The sequence below is a fragment of the Rhyacophila brunnea genome, unplaced genomic scaffold, assembly GCF_057557595.1.
Source record: "Rhyacophila brunnea isolate RB1 unplaced genomic scaffold, BYU_Rbru_1.0 scaffold_60, whole genome shotgun sequence".
In the NCBI taxonomy this organism is placed as follows: Eukaryota; Metazoa; Arthropoda; class Insecta; order Trichoptera; family Rhyacophilidae; genus Rhyacophila; species Rhyacophila brunnea.
The window spans coordinates 500843-522543 of NW_028233277.1; the positions used below are offsets into that span (position 1 = coordinate 500843).

Here is a 21701-nt window from a genome sequence, read left to right on the forward strand (position 1 = left end):
GTGATATTTTATCAACATTCTGAATACCATCTCTCCAAGTCTCTACCGCTCTACTAAAGCCGTAATCCAGGCCGAACCCCATCTCAATTGCTGTTATGAAGATAAGAGGGCCAACAAAACTGAAAAGCCCCGCAAATAGGAGCATGACCCCCTTCTGAAAAATGAAGTAAAGACCAAAGCCAATAATTAAAAAAGGGAAAACGCCCATGAAGTAATTATTTTCATCAAAACCAATATAAATGAGGGTATTTTTGTGAAATCCCTCCTTATAAAGAAAAATCATTGTTATTACAAAACCTATCAGTGAAATAGATTTGACCATAGATACAATAAAGTGTGCAAATACAAGTGCTATTATAAGAAATGCAAAACCGATTTTTAACGAGTTATCGTCAATATATTCCACTATTTTCCTTAAAAATTTACCGATAATTGGTTCATCGATGCCTTGGGAGCCCATCGATTTTTCTGCGATCCACCCGTAAATATCCACAAAAAATGTTTCTATGGCAATTGATATAAGAAAGAACAAAGATATTGTTAAATATTTTATACCAGCAAAACCGATTAAAATTCCAGCTACTGCTAATCCGAACATTTGAATATTTTTCATCCACGGTCCGAAATTCGAGTCTATCACTCCAAAAAGAGTAAGAATGAAAGAACATCTCACATAATTTAGGTGATACCCAAGAAGTAAAACCAAATAGGGTATCCTTTTGTTTGAAATTCCGTTTTTAGTAAATAATGTATGTTTAACTTCTTCAATTTTAGAAATTTGTTTTTTTTCTTGCTTATGTCTCGATTTGACACTCAATAATCTCTTCTTCTCATATATGGCATCAACTTTTTCACTTTTAACCTGTTTGATTGCTTCTTTTCTTATATTATCCATATTTGGGCTTTCTTGCCTCCTTTTGCCTAAAACTTTTGTATTCATATTGATTCTCAATTCCACCCTTTTATAAAAAATTTCTACTCCTTTTATATTAAACTGATCTTTTCTTGATTGTTATGTTTTTGATTTAATGAGGGTGTGATTTTAATTTTAATCATGAACATCATAGATTTCAACATAATCTTTGACAATTTGAATTTATTAAAAATTCTCGCACAAATTAAAAATTTAAAGTGTTTTTTATAAGCTCAAAAGTAAATTTTATTATAAAAAGTGTTTTATTCAATTGGAATTCTAGAATCAGTTGAAAGTGGTTGATTTGCTCTTATGGATATGTAAATATCAAAATAGAATTTTTACAATCAGAAACTTATGGAATTGTCAAAAAACATAAATCTTAAAAAGAAAGAAATCACAAAATATTTTACGCCTATTTTTGTATCATATATAACTGAAAATCAAGCTACCGAAATGCTTTAAAGCCATTCCTCTTTTAATTCAACATAAAGATATTGCTGTATTTTAAATTGGATTAATTTATATTACGGATATGTCTTTGTTTAATACTCGAATGTAATTAGGCGTGCCAAATATATCCCGCTGCACCAAAATATATATCATAACACGTAACTTTTTACAAATACGCTAATTTAGAATATTTTCAGAACGTATCTCTAAGATTATATAATCTCAAAAGGGAAAATAAAATTGTACATCACAGAATAATGTCGATAATGAATCTAAAAATGATCTCTTGTATGTATGTATTTAACCTAGTTTTAATATTTTCTTTTTTAATTTGGAGGAATAAATTTGCTTTATTTATGTGTTAATTTGTTTTTCAAAAACTGAATTTGTCATGGCAAAAATTTAAATCGGTTTATAGAACAGATTTGGTTGATACTTCTTTCCACCTCATCATCTTTACAATCTTCCTCAATGCATCTTCTTCTTTCCATACTTAGTAGTTCAAGCGTCTTGCCAATCCTATTGTTTGTGCATATAATGCTTCTGCCTCAGTGACAAACCAACTCCTTAATGTACGACTTAAAGGTTTACAGGAATGTATTTATATTTTAAATTAAATAAAATTGTTTTTCTTGAACTATAATGTATATTAAGAAGTTGGGAATACCAATTAAAGCAGAAGCACACACTCAAACAATTGGATTGTGGAGGATTTGGACCAATATTTCTGGTATAGAGAAGGTGTATCTAGGAAGTTTGTAAAGATGATGGGATGGAAAGAAGTATCAGCCAAATCTGCACAAAAGATAATATACAAGTTTTGCTTGAACACAATTACATATCTAAAAATCAAACTAACCCATAATTAAATTAATTAATTTTTTATTAAAAGTATCACTACTATTATTTCCTAGTTCAAATTATTTCGTTTTTTTAGTCACTATCAATACATTTTTAAATTAACGATAAATTGAAATCAAAGATTGTATAAAATAAAGGAGCAAAGGTATATACATAAATCAAAATTCACCAATAATACCATCTACGAATTTATTGGACATAAAAAAACATTTTCTATTGATCCTTAGTTATGTATAATTTAAATCATTAGTCTTTTACGATATATATGGAACATATAGTGATATTATTTAAAAATTATTATGTCCCCTATGCTGATTATCTTTAAACCCGTGACTAGCCTTGATGTGTGGTTTTTTATCGTATAATAAGAAGGATGTGCGACATTTAATGCTTTATTAATCTTTCTATATATTATCACTATCAGATCTTGAATTTATATTATTTAAGTGAAATATCAATCTAATAGTAGATATTGTAGTAAAGAAATGGGTTATTAAAGTCTTCCAATAATATTATCAAAAAAAAGGGTTTTAACTTTATGAAAAATGGAATAAGACATGACATATTTTGAAAGATATATAATAAAAACAGTTATTAGAATTTAAAGGCTTAAGTTTTATACATGTATTAAATTATTTTATATTTATAAACTAAATTTATAGTTATAATTTTAGTTTTTGTTCTCGAGCACAACTTGCTTAATTCCCTGCGCGCACAGCGCATGTATACTTTCGGTTATCTTCTCCTCTCATAAGTCTTCTTCAATACCTCTCCTCCTTTCGAGACCTATTAATTCAGGTTTTTTCTCAATCCCAAAGGTTTGTATATGTGCCTCAACCAGATTCGTGATATGTAATTCCTTCCGGCAACTTTTATGATATCATGTCACCACACCGTCCCATTTTATAACATATGGGCTAATTTTTGTCTTGCACTTGTATATTAATGACAACACAGATGCTAGCATGAATATCTGTATTATATATATATTTAAGTTTGTATATATTATTTTGAAATCTGCATAAAATTCCATTATACCAGAAATAGCATTTATTTACAATTTTATATTCATTGGTTTAAAAATCTAATAGAATCAAATGAGAAGCTTATTGTTTTATTCACCTTTTGCCCATTTACATTTTAAATCATTTTTAAACCTATTTTAGTTATCACATTTTCCCACACTTTACATCCAATATAGATATATATAATTCAAAAGACATATTTTTAGAAATGTCTGTTTTAGACAGTATCGAAATTTAACTACACATTCGAGCTGGCAATATATCAAAAATTATGATGATTACGAAAGAATCCAGCTTTTGTAAAAAAAAAATTGGTTTATTTTAATTACCATGGCTTTCAGCGAATCATTTTTTTTTGCTAAAATAATTTATATGTTTATTGTGTTTTTTATCCTTAAAACCTAATTTTTTGTTCTTTTTAATTATTCAAAATATTTAGTGCTGTAAAAATCCAAAAATGTAAAAAATTTTGATATATGAAAGACGTTCTAAAGCCCTACTTTTCATATAAATATTTTATGATAGAGCTCATATTATATAATATAAGTTTTGTTGAGTGTGATGCGAGCATTCAAATTCTTTTGTTTATTATTTGCCTTGTATATACAAACTTAAAAACAAAACTGTACAATTTTCATGATATAAGTATATAACGGTTTTTTTTGAAATATATATTTAAAGCTGTATTTTTACAAAAAAAGTAGAACAATTTTCATGATATAAATATATAACGGTTTTTTTTAAAATATATATTTAAAGCTGTATTTTTACAAAAAAGTAGAACAATTTACAGAAATATAAATATATAAAATGGTTTTTTTTAAAATATATATTTAAAGCTGTATTTTTTACAAAAAGTAGCCAAATTTACAAGAATATAATTGAATATTAGCTTATAGTTTTTTTGAGAATATATATTTAAAGCTGTATTTTTTACAAAAAGTAGAAAAATTTACAAGAATATAATTGAATGTTAACTTATAGTTTTTTTGAGAATATATATTTAAAGCTGTATTTTTTACAAAAAGTAGAACAATTTACAAGAATATAATTGAATGTTAACTTATAGTTTTTTTGAGAATATATATTTAACGCTGTATTATCAAGAATATAATTGTATGGTAACTTATAGTTTTTTTTAATAAATAGTATAAACATAATTGGCACGAAACTATGATTTTCTAGCGTGTATATCTCGATGCTAAAGCGAAAAGATATATTTTTTAATATACATCTAGGCTATTTTTTTGCATAATTACATTTATACAGCCAGAATAATTTTTATTATTATTAAACCGTTGTATATTTGATATTAACTAATGGGGCATAAAAAGAGGTGAGGTATCGAAGAAGATGTAAGAGAAAAGGATACAAGTAAAAATAAATATACGATCTCCTCCCGTGAAATCAATTCGTTTTATGTTGAAGAGAAAATTCAAAATTTTTATATAAAAAAGAAATTTATTCATGTATAGTTAATATGTATTTTAAAAAATACGCAAAAATTAAATAAATTTCTATATATATTTTTTCAATATGGTGTCTATATTGTATGTTTCGAAATTCTTAAAAAATTGATGTTCCTGGATTAAACGAATTCCGCTAATGATAATATATTTGCCTGTTTTGCAAAAATATCTAAATATAAATAAGGTTGAAGAAACTAGATCAAAACTATTTATATACAAGATTGTATTATTTCCATAATGCTAGCTTTAATATATTATAAAAAAAAATTAGATTGAATTTTTGCCACTAAAATATCATATTTCGGTAATATTAAACTATCCATTGATAAATAATTTTGAAGTAGCTATATTGCATTATTTGAGAATTCAAAAAGATTCACACGATCAAGTTATGATAAGACTTTTCAAATATAGTTCTTTTGAAGTATCTTTATAACACATAAGCGGTAAGAAATCAGAAAAGTCTTTTATGATTGATTCTGAAAAAAAAGCTTTTATATAAATTTTTTAGAAAGTATAAGGGCCGTACCATAAAGAACCTAAATTTTGAACTATTTTTGTCTAGTAATCATATATTCTTAATTATGTAATGATACATTCTTAATTTTTAAACGAATTTACTATAAAGAAAAATACCCAAGGGGGCGGCCAGTTATAAATAAAAGATAAACACTAACGCATTGACAAGCCATGAGAAATAGGAGGTTGCTGTGTAAGCCGTTGAAATTTGCCTCCAGAATGAAAAAGATCCCACACCGTTCAGCAAGGATATAGGTAAGTGATGAGTGTGGTTGTAGCTTGAAACCCTTAGCGATGAACAGTAGACAGAATCTCATTCCCTCCACATAATGACTGCCGCCTATGTGAAAGGGCTCATATCACGGTGATTACGGGTGACAAGAAGTGCTGGAGGAGTCCTGCAGAGAGACGCGGCAGTTAAGCAATGGTTCCTATTAATATATAGCAATTCCTAAAAGTAATAGAAGTAAAACTTAAATAAATAAAGTAAATTCTATTATAATTTAAATTATCTATATACTTAGATATTATAAAATATTTTTGTGCATTCAATGCCTTTTTGGTATTCAAAATCACATAACTGAAACGCAATACAACCGAATATTTTTTCAATATCGATATAATAATTAATATTATCGAACTTGCGTCACTTTTTTGTTAAAACTATGTACTTTACCACCATGTTGGGTTTTTAATTTATATTAGTGCACCCTTCTTTTTTAATTGCTTTCGTCCACTCTTAAGCAAATACACTATTGAATGAGACGGCGATCAGTATATGTTCGATAGACATAAATCACACCAAATGATATCTATTATAGGGATTTATTAGATTGATAGATATATGTCATCACATAAGAATTATGATCGTTAATCATGATTGATGACATATACTAGCGATAAAGTATAAAAAAATGATTAAAGCATAGAAGATAGTTCAACAAATAAACATGCCTAAATAAAAATCTATATACTTTTAAATAGACCCATGTATGGTTTGTAAAATACACAGATATCATAATCCTTTCTGATTATTTTTGTGTCTTTTGGTTATAATTCACCTTATTACATTAAATAACATTTTTAGAAAATTTATTCGTGTTTTTAAGCACTTCTGAATTTTCATTGCATACTTTCTAATATTTGTCTTTATTCGACTAAACTTTTAGCGAAAAAATAAAGTTCTTTATTAAATATTTTGTTTTTTTTTGCTTATGATAAAATCACAAATAAATTTATAGATTCCTTGATATTCTAATCTGATGTCTTAGGCTCAAATTTTTGTCCATTTTTATTTCTCTCCCCATATAATTTTTTAAATAAAAATTAAATTGTGATATTTTCGTGTCTTATACGAAATACATCCTTTTAAACTTTCTCTAAAGTTGCTTAAGCTAATTCTTCATGCTTGCTTTTTTTAACAGCTCTCGACCGTCATCTGTTTTTTTTCGAGCACATTTTAAAAATCAACAAGCAAAAAAAAAGCATGATAAAGTTTATTTATGTATATATCTGCTGGATTAATACAAAGCACTCACTAAGTAATTTAATATATGAATAAAAATAAAAAATGGCCGGAATAGTGATTAAATTCATAAAAATAAATAATATAAATAAATCTTTTTTAAATATTTTTTTTGTTTATTGTATCATATATATTGGTGCTAATCTTAATTTTTACATTGACAGTGAAATAAATTCTAATGTGTGGGGTCAATTATTTAAACTTTATTTTTACATTTCAAAAATAAATTTATAATTAGAAGTCAGCGGATTTATTTGGTGGACTGGAAAATCTTTCTCTTTGTAAAATTGAGTTGATGCAGAATATTTATTTTTAGAGACATTCTGTCTCTTTTATTTAATAAAAATATAAGTTGCGCTCATTCTTATATAAAAAAATATGTGATTACAGATTCACATAACTATTTTTAACGCATCATAAGAATTGATTTTTAAATTATATGTTGAAAAATGAGTGTCAAAAGTCATAATAGGTGCTTTAATTTTTAATAGTGGATCATATTCGAAAAACAAGGTTAATCATGCATAAATGAAAGCATACCTTTTTATTCGCAATATTTACGTGTCGCATAATATGTGAATTGATTTTTTTAATAATAATGAATCTATAGTTTCTAGTCTAATAATACATTATTTGGTGGTATCTGAATTTAGCCTATATATCGTAATTTATATGTAATATAATGACAATATATGCTATAATTAGGTCTTCTAAATTGAATCACAAGGATAGTATCGATTAATCTCACTATTATATATAAAACATTAAATTAATTCAGATATAAATACAAAAATGTACCCAATTAGCCATACTCAATCGGTAATACAAAATATAGTCAAACAGTTACCGCATTATTTTTATTCTGATTGTAAAAAAAGCCTTTTGCAGATTTAAATAAGACTATTGCAATCATTTATTAACAATTGTATTAGTACAGATGTCATATCCATAATTTGTACAACCAAACGTATAAATTTCTTCTTTATCGTTTTTGCATACAAGAAGGGCCCCTTTTACCTCTACAACTTTCAACTTCAGATTTTCAAAATTTATATAACACGGAAAACGATAATAATTTTCCTTTAATACAGTTTTCTTGACACACATATCAACAAAAATGTTTATAAAAAGCATCGGATCATTTTTTATTTTAGTAAAAGAATATACAGACTTATAAACACTATTTTCTGTGCTATGTAAATTAATACCTATACCAACTACACAGAATTCCCCCACTAAATCAACAATAACCCCACATATTTTATAAATATCAACAAATATATCATTAGGCCATTTAATAAAACATTCTAAATTGTAATTTTTTGATAATATTTCACAAATATATGTAAGGCTGACCATAAAAATATCGAATTGATTGCACATTTTTAAATATTCTTCATCGAAATGGTTTTTGTGAATCGCTATGGAAAAACATACATCATTTTCTGATGATTTCCATTTGGTATTTGTGCGTCCTATTCCACTAGTTTGGTTTTGTGTGCAGATTACGTCATGGTTCTTAACTTCATTATTTTCAACCTTCTTTATTAAACATTTTTGTGTACTGTCGATTGTTTCGTAAACGTATATGTTTGTTGAGAAATTGCCTATTTCTTTTCTCATCTTTCCTTTTTTTAAATTTTGGAGGAATATTGGGTTAAATTTTAATGGGTTCCTAAAATGTTTAATTATTTTTTTTTTATTTGATGAATAAAATATATGTTAAGGCGAAATTTCAACTAGTTAAAGTTGTATTTATAAAATTACAAATTTAGATCTATATTATTATAAAATTTATTTATACGCAAAAAGTTTAACGAATTAAGTGGCATTTTAAAAAGTTAGATCTATGCTTCTTAAAAATAAATTAAGCACAAAAAAACGACTAGTTTCCGTTCTATTACGATATCCATATTAAGGTACATATTTTAAGAGTTCCATTAAACTCTAAATTCCAAAAACATTCAATTTATTCAAAAACATTGTAAATTTTGACATATATTGTAATATTCACTCCAATTTGATCTTAGTCAAAAATATTTGGAATGCCAACTGAAAAGCTAATTTAAAAATTAGAGCCGAATGGTTTCTTATGCAATAAATACGGGGATATTCTTAATTTTGTAGGCTTATAAATAGAAATTTGATCCCGGTATGTATAAAAACACCTTAGATCAAAATTATATTTTGGTTTCTTATAATCGGCTTCATATATAATTTTTTTTAGTGGGGGTTAGAATATTTTGATTTTATATAAAATAGGAAATAATTATTTGTGAAAATAATACCATATGTAATCAGTTGGGATGAAGTGGTTACAAAATTCCTTAAAAAAATATGTAAGGACTTGAAAATTCTGGACGAATGAGAAGCATACATGTACGCTCTTACACTTCGCAAGACACTTGAACTCATCTCATTCGAGGGAAGAAGAGCAGTTGATATAGATAGATCAGGGAAAGGTGCCAAAAGATGCATCAAGGAGTTGTGCAATATTCCCAATGGACAGACCACGTCTAAATAAATAAAATTGATAAAAAGAAACCCAACCCATTAAAAAAATGAAAAAATTTGTTATTATAATAATACAGATGAAAAAAATACGTTCAAGTGGTTAGTTTGGTAAAATAAAACAAAATAATCAGCATAAGAAAATTTATCCATATAGCTAAAGATAATAAAAATGATAGAATAATTTATTTTTTTCTCCAAGTAGCTTCCACGGTATCAGTTCTAAACCTTTGAGTTACATCGCACTTTGATATTTCAGATACATATCCACTCTCATACATGATTTTTCCAGCATATGCTATCATCAATCCATTGTCAATACAAAAACTTTCATCTGTGGCATGTAGATATCCATTTCTTTCTGCAGCCATAATACCCATCATCTCCTGTAATTTTTTATTGCATCCTACTCCACCTGTAATCAAAACTTCGTTTGATTTCGTAAATGCCATGGCTCTTTCCGTAATTTCAACAAGTGCACTGAATAGGTTTTCTTGTAGAGAGTGACAAATATCGCTGACTGTATATTTTATCGAATCTTTCGAATTATCGCCTATTTTTAGATTCTTAATATCGGTAATACTTACAGTTTTAGATTCACTAAGTCTTACGTTTGTATCAAAAATAATTTTCTTGTTTTTCAAAAGAACTTTTATATGATGTGAAACTCCACTAAAACTAACATCCATTCCTTTGACAATCGCTGGCAGCTTAATAAATTGTTTGGCATTCTTTGCTAATTTCTCTACATTGTATCCCGGACAAGGATCATTACTAATTTGCAAATGACGCGCCACTCTGTCAATACAATTACCAACTGCAATATCCAGCGTCTCACCAAATATTCTGTAATACCCTTGTGAATATGCAATCACCTGCGTGTTTCCACCACTTACATATAAAATAACCGGATTATTTGCTTTGGTTATAAACCGACCCATTTCAATATGACCAATACAATGATTTACTGGAATCAGTGGCTTATTGTATTTAAGTGCAAGTGTACGTGCAACAATCGCACATACGATGAGCGGTTGCGCCATTCCTGGTCCTCGCGTATAACAGAAAACATCTACATCGCGTAGCTTTATATTTGCTTTTTGAAGTGCCGATTGTAATAAATCGATTATTACTTTTCGATGGTGATGAGCGGTTTCAGCCGGTACAAATCCAGTTCCTGCTGGCGTTACATACGTTCTACGCTCGTTTGCTAGAATATTCTCATCAGAAAATATTCCAATACCAATTTTGTTTGCAGATCCTTCAATTCCTAAAAAAATCATTTTTAATTTGGGTCAATTTTTATGTAGATTAATTAAATCTTACTTATTTAATTTCAAAATTCTAGAATTTCCTAAATGAAAATAGCATAAATTTTGATACAAATTAAATGTCGAAATTGCTTGGCAAAAATTTGCTGCAGAATATGCATTTAATCAATATAAATAATTTCGAGTAACTAAGATGACTCAATATACAAAAATCAATGCAAAATATCACTCGAAAGTATCAAATTTTAATGTTATAAACCTTTAATAGAACGTATATATTCAGGTATATTTAAACTATTATTTTTTAAACTTCAAATTTGTTTGATCACATTAAATTTACATGGTGATTAAATTTTGACATACGATCATTCAATAATTGATCTAAAAACTTAAATTGAATTGTTTCAATGCAACCATCAATTATTCTCAATTTATTGGTCATCATTTTCTTTAAATTTGCGCATAGAACATAAATTCTTATCACAATTTTGTATATTTGAGGTGGAATAAAGTAAAAAACAACCAAAGATAAATAAAAAAATAAATTAAATTGACCCCGAGTCTAATAGCTTTTTTTACTATTTACAATCTTGCGCATATTAATTACTTAAAATTTCCAATAAAGAAGCCATAAACTAAAGGAAAGCTTACACTCTATATTCTACTAAAAAATAAAATCATGCGTATGACACGAACATTAAAAAAAATGCTAGTTTTAAGACAAGGCTATGTTCTATTAAAAAAATAAAATCATGCGTATATTAAAATCATTTTAAAAAAAATATTTTTGTTTTATACAAAGCGGTGTCTTTGATACAAAAACAAACATTTTACCTAGCGATTAGCTCGATTAAAATAATTTTACATTGCAAAAGAATTTCAAAAAAAAATTACAGCTTCATTTAGATAACATGTGACCTCTATTAAAGAAATCTAATGAACAGGAAAATTTTTGATTATCTCTCAAAAGAATCATAGTCTGTTTCCAATATTAATGTAATTATTTACATTTAATATTCTTCGAACGTCAATATCTAAAATTTTAATATAAACTACCGATCCCGTTTTAAGCATAAAAGATATTATTATGTCAAAAAATAGAATAGTACGCATATTAGAATGCAGACTACATATTTTGAATGGTGATTACATTTCAATGAAGAAAAAAAGAATGCAATTACACAAAAATAACGCTGCTATGATTATTCATTCCACAATATAATTTCTTTTTATTTAAAATATTTAAACGAAAATACGCACATTTAATTGCCCTGTGTGAATTTTCGCGATTAGAAATATAAGTCTGATATTTTACTTTTCTTAGGCTATGGTATTTTCCAGTGTTTGAAATACAAAGCATAATTGATTATTATATTGCAAAGGGGAAATATTTTATTTAAAATATAAAGTGATAATATTTTGTTTTCTTCGATATTGAATTTTAACTTTATTTCAAATTTAAGCGCTGTGATTATTTTATTGTGTTCATTAGTTTTCCTTATATTCATTATACAATATGCTCTGATAATTAAAAATTCTTGCCAAGAAATCCTTATAAAAACACATATCTAGATTATTTAATCATATATTTCCATATCTGTTATAGTAAAATATATATTATTTTAATATACCATACATTTTTCTGATTAATAGATAAACCTTATATAATTTTTAATTTTTTTCTGAATTGTTCAAATCATAGAAACATCATATATAAATATAGTCTAAATTCACCGAAATATATTTTTTTTAAAGCCGATAATATTAATAATTGATAAAAAAATATTAAGTTGGTTTTTGCTGGTTTAAAAATCAAATACTGAGATTTCTGTTTGTTTCTATTTAAATGTTAGCTAGTCTAGTTCTTTGTTTATGTAATTTCACTGTAATAGTTAGTTAAAATGCTAAAAATAATAAGTTAAGTTTAAATTATAGAAAAAAACCAATACTTTTAAATAAGAAAATATAAATACTAAAAAAAATTCGGTTTAAAAGCTTTACGAATTTTTTGCCTAAAAGTATTTATGCTATGATGAATAGTTTATATAAAAAATAATCAAGAAAGGCGTAAATACCTATTTTTCATGCTATTGCCTTGTTATTTATGTGGTTTATTACCGAATTTAGACACCAAATATTATAATAAACTATAATTTTGTCATTCATTAATTATCTAATTGAATTTTAATTATAGAAAAATGTTGGACCATACTTTTTTTTCCTCCTTTAAGAAATACCTTGTATTTACAACCCATAATAAACTAACAATATAACTAATGAAATATGTTTTATTATATATTCAATCTTGATAGATAAGCCATTTTTTGATTAAATTAAGTTTCTGAATTATCTAGAAACGTAAATTCATTGATAAATCATAATTCAGCCTTCTCCATTTTGTTCCTTTCTAGATAAAATGTATATTTTTCTTATTAACATCATGGCTTTTATTGTGTTTATCCTGTATATTTTTAGTATATGACAGGTATTTACACAATAAAAGCCTTGATGTTAATGTTATTAAGAATCGAATGAATAAGATATGTCATTGATATCGGTATAAATATGAATCCCTTTTTTACGCCATTCTATTTAATATTTGTCATTTTATTAGTTGCTTCATCATAAAATCACCCACGATAACATTTATTAGATATCAGGCGAAATAAAAAATGATTTTCTGATGACTTAATCTGTAAATTTTAACTTAGTGATTAATGATATTTCCATATTTAAACAATAGTATACAAACATTGAATTCTACCGTATTTTATAAATTAATCATAAATTTTTTTAAAAACTTCTTCTTATGAAAGAAAGCTCGCTTAGATTGAATCGAATATCACAATATACGGCAGTATATATTAAATTTTTTATAAACAAAGTCATGGGTTGATATAATTCTTTTAACTAACTTGTTTTTCTTAGATAAAGGGTTCTTTAACGTTTTTGCATCTTGTTTAGAGCTTTTAATTTAAACATATGCAGATTACCAGATTAAATTGAAAAAGATTTTCATATCGCAGTATACACATTATATAAATTTCTTCTATTTCATACGAAATATATTCAAAGTTAGTGGTTTTGCTTGTTTTTGGATATGGTTTACATTGTGCCCAACTATAAAAGCTTAAAAATTCCAATAGTTTCTTCTTTAATAAGTAAAATAAAACATACCTTAAAAAGAATTTCCGCAACTTAACTTGCCCGGAGTAATATTTTTCGAAAACAAATTTTATGAATTTCTCTTTTTTATTTAAAATGACGGCTTAAAACCACCCAAAAAACAATTCTGACATTAAAAAAACCTTTAATCTTCCATAAACAGTAATATTTTGTTTCTTTGATGCTTTTTTCCTACTTTTATATAGTCTACCTTAATTTAATACCATTATTTTCCCTCTCTCGTGTTTGTCAATTTTTAATATTCCTATCTTTAAGTTGTATCATACATCCACAAACTTAGGCGCTATTTAGAGTTAAATAATAATATTTTGAAACCTTTTTATTATTATGTATGGATGATCGAGCTTTTACCTATCTTATTCACAATAAATTTAGAAGACTATTAGTTTTTATCTTGCTAAACCACAGGAAAAAAAGGTTTTATTGGGTTATTATGTCTATATTCACGTTTTACATATCCCTTTCGACTCTATGCATTTATTAATTTTTTTATTGTCAAGTTCTGCCCAATCAACATAAAAATTAAAAGTGACATATTATTTTACAGTACTTTTAACTGTGAGCCAATTCTCCTGAAACCTCAACTATTTGCTGTAATAATTTTTAGAACAACTCTACTTTCAACAATACCTTTTAAAGGCGACTTTCCCAGTAAGAATAAAAAAACGTATAATGGTTTGTTAATTGTAATCTATCTCTATTCAATTTTTTTTTAAATATTTTAAGGACATTCTAAATATACATATATTATTACAGCATCTATATGACTGCAGAACTACATTATTCTGACTATTCAGCGGCACTTTTCGCATTTTTTTATTTTTGAAATAAGGGTTTTAGCTATAAAATATTGCATTGCACTTTCTTATGCGGAAAATGTATTGCTAATTCCTTTAATTTGATTAATTTAGTAGCAGAAAAAACCAAAAATAAGATTCCATGAAATTCGGGAAAATATAGACGGCGATGATAAATTTAAATTGTGTGCTCTAATTTCAACAGTCTTTTGGCTGCTAAAATATAATCAAATAAATAAAATGTAAAATTATATTACTTTATATGTGTTATTGATTATTTTTAGTACTAGTGTTATTATAAATATTCAGATCTAAAGCCGTTTTCTGCGTGATTATCGCAAAAAAAACCATGTAAAGGATTCAAGCTTTATTTTTTAATGAAAAAAGATTTTCAACTCGAACTATCTATTCAGAAATTGTAATTTTTCACTATCCTTTACCTTTGAAAAAAAAGTGGTGTCAAATAAAAAAAATAATTTATATACCATGAAACCACTAGTATCCATGTTTCTATAATTATACGTGAATTTATAACTTTAGAACATATCTATTTCTAGATATAATATAACTTCTCTATTTTCTCATAAAATAATTTACGTGCAAATATCAAACACATAATCTGATGTTTCTTTTTCTTTTATTTTGTTTTCATGCTTATTGATATACAAATTTTCTTGATTACCTATCAAAATTTCTTATAGATATTTTTTTTATCTATAGATGTCTTTTCCAATATATTTTAACGTATTATCATATATAAACATTATTCTATCTAATCACGCGAAAAAAAATGCAATAAAAAGTCGATAAAATAAATAAAATTTATAAAAATCATATATCTTTATACAAAAAATTCAGTATCTGTATATTAGATGAATTTTATTTTGGCAAAAAGTTGTATAAAAAATCATAATAGCCGTAAGAATTCTGATTAATTTTAACTTTTTTGTATTTTTGAATCTTATGAGTATATTTTAGTAATTCAAATAAACTTTTCATAAACAAGCATAATATTACACTATGCTGCCGATTTAGTTTTATGAATGAAATATAAACACATTTTGGAAGTATTTTTTTCTTGAAAACTAGATGAGGATTTGCATTAATTTATTTGCAAATTTCGTGCAGTAAATTGCCCTTTTTATGTTAAGATCGCTTGAGTTTTCATTTAAAGTTGGTTATAGAAAAAAAAGAATGCTTTATAGTATTATAATGTATATTTTTAAAGCTAGTGTTTTTCATTATATTTTAAACGAATTTGGGAAAAAAGTCGTTTTACTTTAAAAAAATTTGCATAATGAGCACTAATTTTATATGAACTTATATTTTTGATTATACGAGAGTAAAAAAATTCATGTTTTTTCGTTTCTAAGTAATCAATCGAATTTTGGAACCTGAAACACGCAAGAAATTTAATGGTTTGGAACTTAAATATATATATAATAAGACATGATAAAAAAATAAAACTTATTTAAAACTGTTCTGCAGTTGATTAAAACCAATTATTATTTATTTTTACTGGCAAAAAAAACGTATTAAACAAAATTGGAAAGATATTGTGTAGCATAAGGGATCTAATTGGAAACAAAAACAAAAAGTATTCATTTAATAACTCTTTGATTATGGTGTAAAGACTAATATTACAATTAGAAACAAATTTAAATACTACGACAATGATAAAGGAGAAATGAAATAAATGTAATCCACTAGACAAATGTGCATTTTATGAATCAAAATAGCAGTATCTACGGATATTAACATTTCATGAAATCCATCTTGATAATTTAATTTAATGAAGCGGAATAGCAGTATCTACAGATATACACATGTCGAGAAGGTTCATCTTGATAATTTAATTTATTTAAAGCAACTATTATATTGAATTATAATATGAATCGCACTAATTAGCATTAAATAAATAAAAATATCTATAGATAGATAATAAACACATTTTATTAGATACATATAGTCATCTTCTAAAATATTTTTAGCGCTAGAATGTTTTCAAAAATGAATATATGGTTGCCTTCTTGTCATCGAGCGATAAAAAACCCTGTGCTTCCAACAACATAAAGAAATTAATTGGTTGTATAAACACAAGAAAAAAATGCCGGTAATATATATTTGAAAAATATGCATTAAAAGTTAAAAAATATGGGTCTATGTGGCTATTCAGATATTAAATAAAAAATGGCACTAATAACAAATTTATGAATCAATCATTATTTTACTATAAAAACTGTTTTAATGTGTTTGTTTAAGGTGTTAAAATGATGAAAAATAAAAAAAAGCAAATTATGTTGAGTATTTTTCAGTAATTTCAAAATTAAATTTTTTTTTTGAATTTCCAATTATAATTTCTTGATTTAAAATTATAATTTCCTGTATTTAAAATTGTTTTATATGGTGAAATAATTAAAAGATAAAAAATGACTATCTAAAGTTAGGTACCTTTCGGTAATTTCAAAATTAATTTATTAAATTTAAAATTATAATTTTTTTGTATTTTAAATTATTTTTTTTGGTGAAATAATGAAAAATTTAGTTGTAGAAATACAATTTTTATGATGGGTTATTTTTTTCGTTTATATTTATTCAAGCAAAACCTTAGATTATTTAAGGCATATAAAATGATTAGCTTCACTTTTATTCAGTATAGAATTAATCTAATTTATGTGCGGTTTCAGTATTATTCTTTCTGATTTTATGCATATTAATTTGGCATGGGTGTAATACATTTTTTTTATGAGACCATAAACTTAACACCATTTATAAGAATTATCAAAAATTTAGTAAAAAAACCACTTTCATTAAAAAATTAATATTTTTATTATAGTTCAAACAAATACTTTAAAAATTAGTATTGATCCCCTTTTATTGAAATTATAGGTACAGTCCTGGAGGTAGATTTCCTCTTTTAGTATGAAGGACCTTTTCTCTTGCCTTTATGAAATCTTCCATGCAGACTTCTCTTCGTCGTTCCCTCAATGCAATCATTCCCGCTTCACTACAAATAGCCTTGATATCTGCACCCGACAAATCTTCTTTCGCAGTAACCATTTTCTCGATATCAACACTTTTGTCGAGGGTCATTTTTCCTGTATGAATGTCAAAAATTCTTCTTTTGGTATTAGCATCTGGCATTGTGAATTCAATTTTCCGATCAATCCTTCCTGGTCTAATTAGTGCTGGATCAAGACTATCGATTCTATTAGTGGCCATAATAACCTTAATATCATTTCTCGAATCAAATCCATCAAGTTGATTCAAAAGCTCCAACATAGTTCTTTGAACTTCTTTTCCACCCGAAGAACTCACATCCGATCTTTTAACACCAATCGCATCTATTTCATCAATAAAAATAATCGAAGGCGCATTCATATCAGCCAATTTAAATAATTCTCGCACAAGCTTTGGTCCATCACCCAAATACTTCTGTATTAATTCTGATCCAACGATTCTCAGAAATGTGGCAGATGTTCTGTTAGCAACTGCTTTGGCCAATAAAGTTTTTCCTGTTCCTGGAAGACCATAAAGAATTACACCTTTTGGTGGTTTTATGCCCATTTCTTCATATAATTCGGGATTGGTTAGTGGTAACTCAACACTTTCCTTTATTTCCCGTATTTGAGATTCTAAACCTCCTACATCCGCATAAGTTTCTGTTGGGGCCTTTTCAAGTTTCATTACACTTACCAAAGGATCAGTCTCGCCTTCTAAAACACCAACAATAGAATTGTCTTTATTGTTAAGTAAAACTGTACACCCAGGCTCAAGAAGATCCTTATCAACAAAAGATCTAATCGGAACGAAGTACTCTGGTCCTAAACCCGAAGATACAATTGCATGTGTGTCATCAATAAATTCTTCTAATGTACCGAGTTGAAGAGGGTGACCTCGTATTTCTTCGACATAGGCTAGATTCGAATTCATTGGTTGATCGGAAGTTTCTGATCCATAAGCGTTCAGAAGATTATCTTCAAAAGAAAGAAAATCAAGAAGTTGGGTAAGCTTTCTTACTCGAAGAAGGCATTTTGTGGTTGGAAATGTCGGAAATAGTTTTGGTGCTGATTTTGAATCTCGGGCATGCTTTCTCTTTCGAATGTTGAGGGATGTTGTGTCCGTATCTTTATTAGGCTGCGAGTTCGTGTTTCCCATGATAAGGGCTAATAAACATATTATTCAGTATACAAATGTTAACACAAAGGAAGTATTCATCATAGAGTAAAGTAAATAGATAAAAGTATTAATATAAAGGAATTATTTATCATAGGGTAAAGTAAATAGATAAAAGTATTAATATAAAGGAAAAATTCATACAGACTAAAGTAAATAAATAAAAGTTATAATATAAAGGAATTATTTATCATAGGGTAAAGTAAATAAATAAAAGTATTAATATAAAGGAAAAATTCACACAGAGTAAAGTAAGTAAATAAAAGTTATAATATAAAGGAATTATTTATCATAGGGTAAAGTAAATAGATAAAAGTATTAATATAAAGGAAAAATTCATACAGACTAAAGTAAATAAATAAAAGTTATAATATAAAGGAATTATTTATCATAGGGTAAAGTAAATAGATAAAAGTATTAATATAAAGGAAAAATTCATACAGACTAAAGTAAATAAATAAAAGTTATAATATAAAGGAATTATTTATCATAGGGTAAAATAAATAAAAGTATTAATATAAAGGAAGTATTTATCTTGGGTATATGCAAGATACTTGAACATATCGCATTTGAAAGAAGAAAAGCAGTTGATGAAGATTAATCAGGGGAAGGTGTCAAAAGATGTATCAAGGTGTTGTGCAATATTCCCAACGGGCTGACTACGTGTCAATATATATAATTGTTAAAAAGAAACTTAATCTATAAATAAAAAAAAGTATCATAGGGTGTATAAACATAGTATTCAGCATGAAAATATTAATATAATTAAACCTATTTATAATTGAGTACAGTAAATAAATAAAGCACATGTGAGTATAAAAGATGGCTATAAAAGAGTTATTTATTATGGAATAAAGTAAATTGAAAAAGCACTCCTGCGCATAAAAATATTTAACATAGAGTAAAGTAGATAAAAAAGCATTAATATAAAGGCAGTATTTATCATAGGGTGTATAAACATTGCATTCTTCATAAAAACATTAACATAAATAAGCTTATTTATCATAATGTGAAGTAAATAAATATAGTATTCGTGTGTATAAAACAATAATATACACGAGTTTATTTCAACGTAGAGTGAATTAAATATAAAATTTGTGCTTATAAATTATAAAGTGTTTTATAAATTTTGTGTGAATTGTGATGTATATATAAACATCCACCATTCATATTTATTATATTTGGGTTAAGTTTTTATCTATTTAGACGTGGTCAGCCTGTTGGGAATATTTCACAACTCCTTGATACATCGTTTGACACCTTACCCTGATCTATCTTCATCAACTACTCTTCTTCTCTCAAATGAGATGAGTTCAAGTGTCTTGCGTATACTCTATGATAAATGCTTCCCTTTTATAAATACTTTATTTATTTACTTTAGCCTATGCTAAATGCTTCCTTCAGATCATACTTTTTTATTTACTTTACTCTATGCTAAATACATCCTTATATAAATACTTTTATGCGCGCGAATGCTTTATTTTTTTACTTTAATCTATGTTAAATAAGTTAATGTATATTATAGTTTTCATGCTGAATACTATGTTCATATGCCCTGTGATACTTTAATTTATTTATAGGTTAAGTCTATTTTTATCAATTACATCTATTGAGACGTAGTTAGCCTATTGGGAATATTGCAAAACCTTTGATACATCTTTTGACATCTTACCCGGATCTATCTTCATCAACTACTTTTCTTTTCTAAAATGAGATGAGTTCAAGAATCTTAAGAAGTTTGAAAGCTTGCATGCATGCTTCTACTTCGTCTGGGATTTTAAACTCCAAACATATTTTCTAAGCTATATTCACTATAAACAGTTTATTTATGGCCATTTCAATTTTTAACGGTTTAAATGTCTTGGGTAAAACTTTAGATTTATCTATAGAATATAATTGCTTAATACAGCTTTAAGTCATATCATATTAATATCCTTCACAATTTATCTTCTTCTTTAAAATTTATACTATAAAAACATTTTCAGGGTAGTGTTTTCATTACTTTTCACTCTTTCCAATCAGGCTAAATTTAGGATGTCTAACATAATACTTTGATCACAAATGTTTTCTAATACAAAGGGTCATTTAAATTTATTGGTGGATGCATATTATTACCTTTTCAAACCAGATGAAACTCTAGGTGATTCTATAGAGCTGATCAAAATTATATCCATTAAACCAAATTCCCACCCCAATCTTACCATATTTTTTTATTCCTTTGGTATCTATTAATTCAAACCTTTTTCTCGACCCTATTATTAATGCATGTTCCTCCGCTTTCGTTGGTATTCTCAAATTCTTATTATACAAATCTTTAGGCTTTATTTAATATTAAAACATGCAGAGAAGTTATCTTTTTATTTATAGATAAATTTAGGTATAACAATTTTATATTTAAACCCAACATAGCTCGATTTATTTACCATATCCCAGCATATCTATAATATTGGCTATATCCTCTTCTTCAATACCCACCTCACATCTTTTGAAGATCAACTAATTCAAGGTTTTTATCGCAACCTTGCTTTAGAATATATGCCACAATTCGGTTTAAAACTTCGAATTCTTTCTGGTACCTTTTATGATTCTATTTATCCTCTTAATCTCCTGTCACTAGATATGGTATATTCGTCTAAACATGCGAAGAAATATAACTAATTTTATGCAATTTTAAAATTTACAAAGAAGTCTATACTGATTTCTTTTGATAACTTCTAAGCATAAAATAAAATAAAAACTGTGAAAGGCGAGTTAAATAAGAATAAAGGAATGTTTATGCAACAGAGTTAATATTTTAATGACAATTATAACGACTAAACCTGTTTTTATCATAATTTTATTATTATTTTTCATACTAAAAATCAACTTAATGCTGTAACTAAAATTACTATACGAATCGAAATATAAAAATATCAAAATTTAACAGTTACGTGTGGAGAAATATAGTTTATGTCCACTTAAAATATTTTTTTCTCATAGTTATATTTAAATGATT

General features: G+C 26.3%; 2 pseudogenes; both read right to left on the bottom strand.

Annotated features, from left to right (window-relative positions):
- Positions 1 to 9461: 9461 nt before the first annotated feature.
- On the bottom strand, positions 9462 to 10559 carry LOC147065050 (uncharacterized; annotated as a pseudogene).
- Positions 10560 to 17413: 6854 nt separating this feature from the next.
- LOC147065051 (uncharacterized) lies at positions 17414 to 18688 on the bottom strand (annotated as a pseudogene).
- Between the last annotated feature and the right edge of the window lie 3013 nt (positions 18689 to 21701).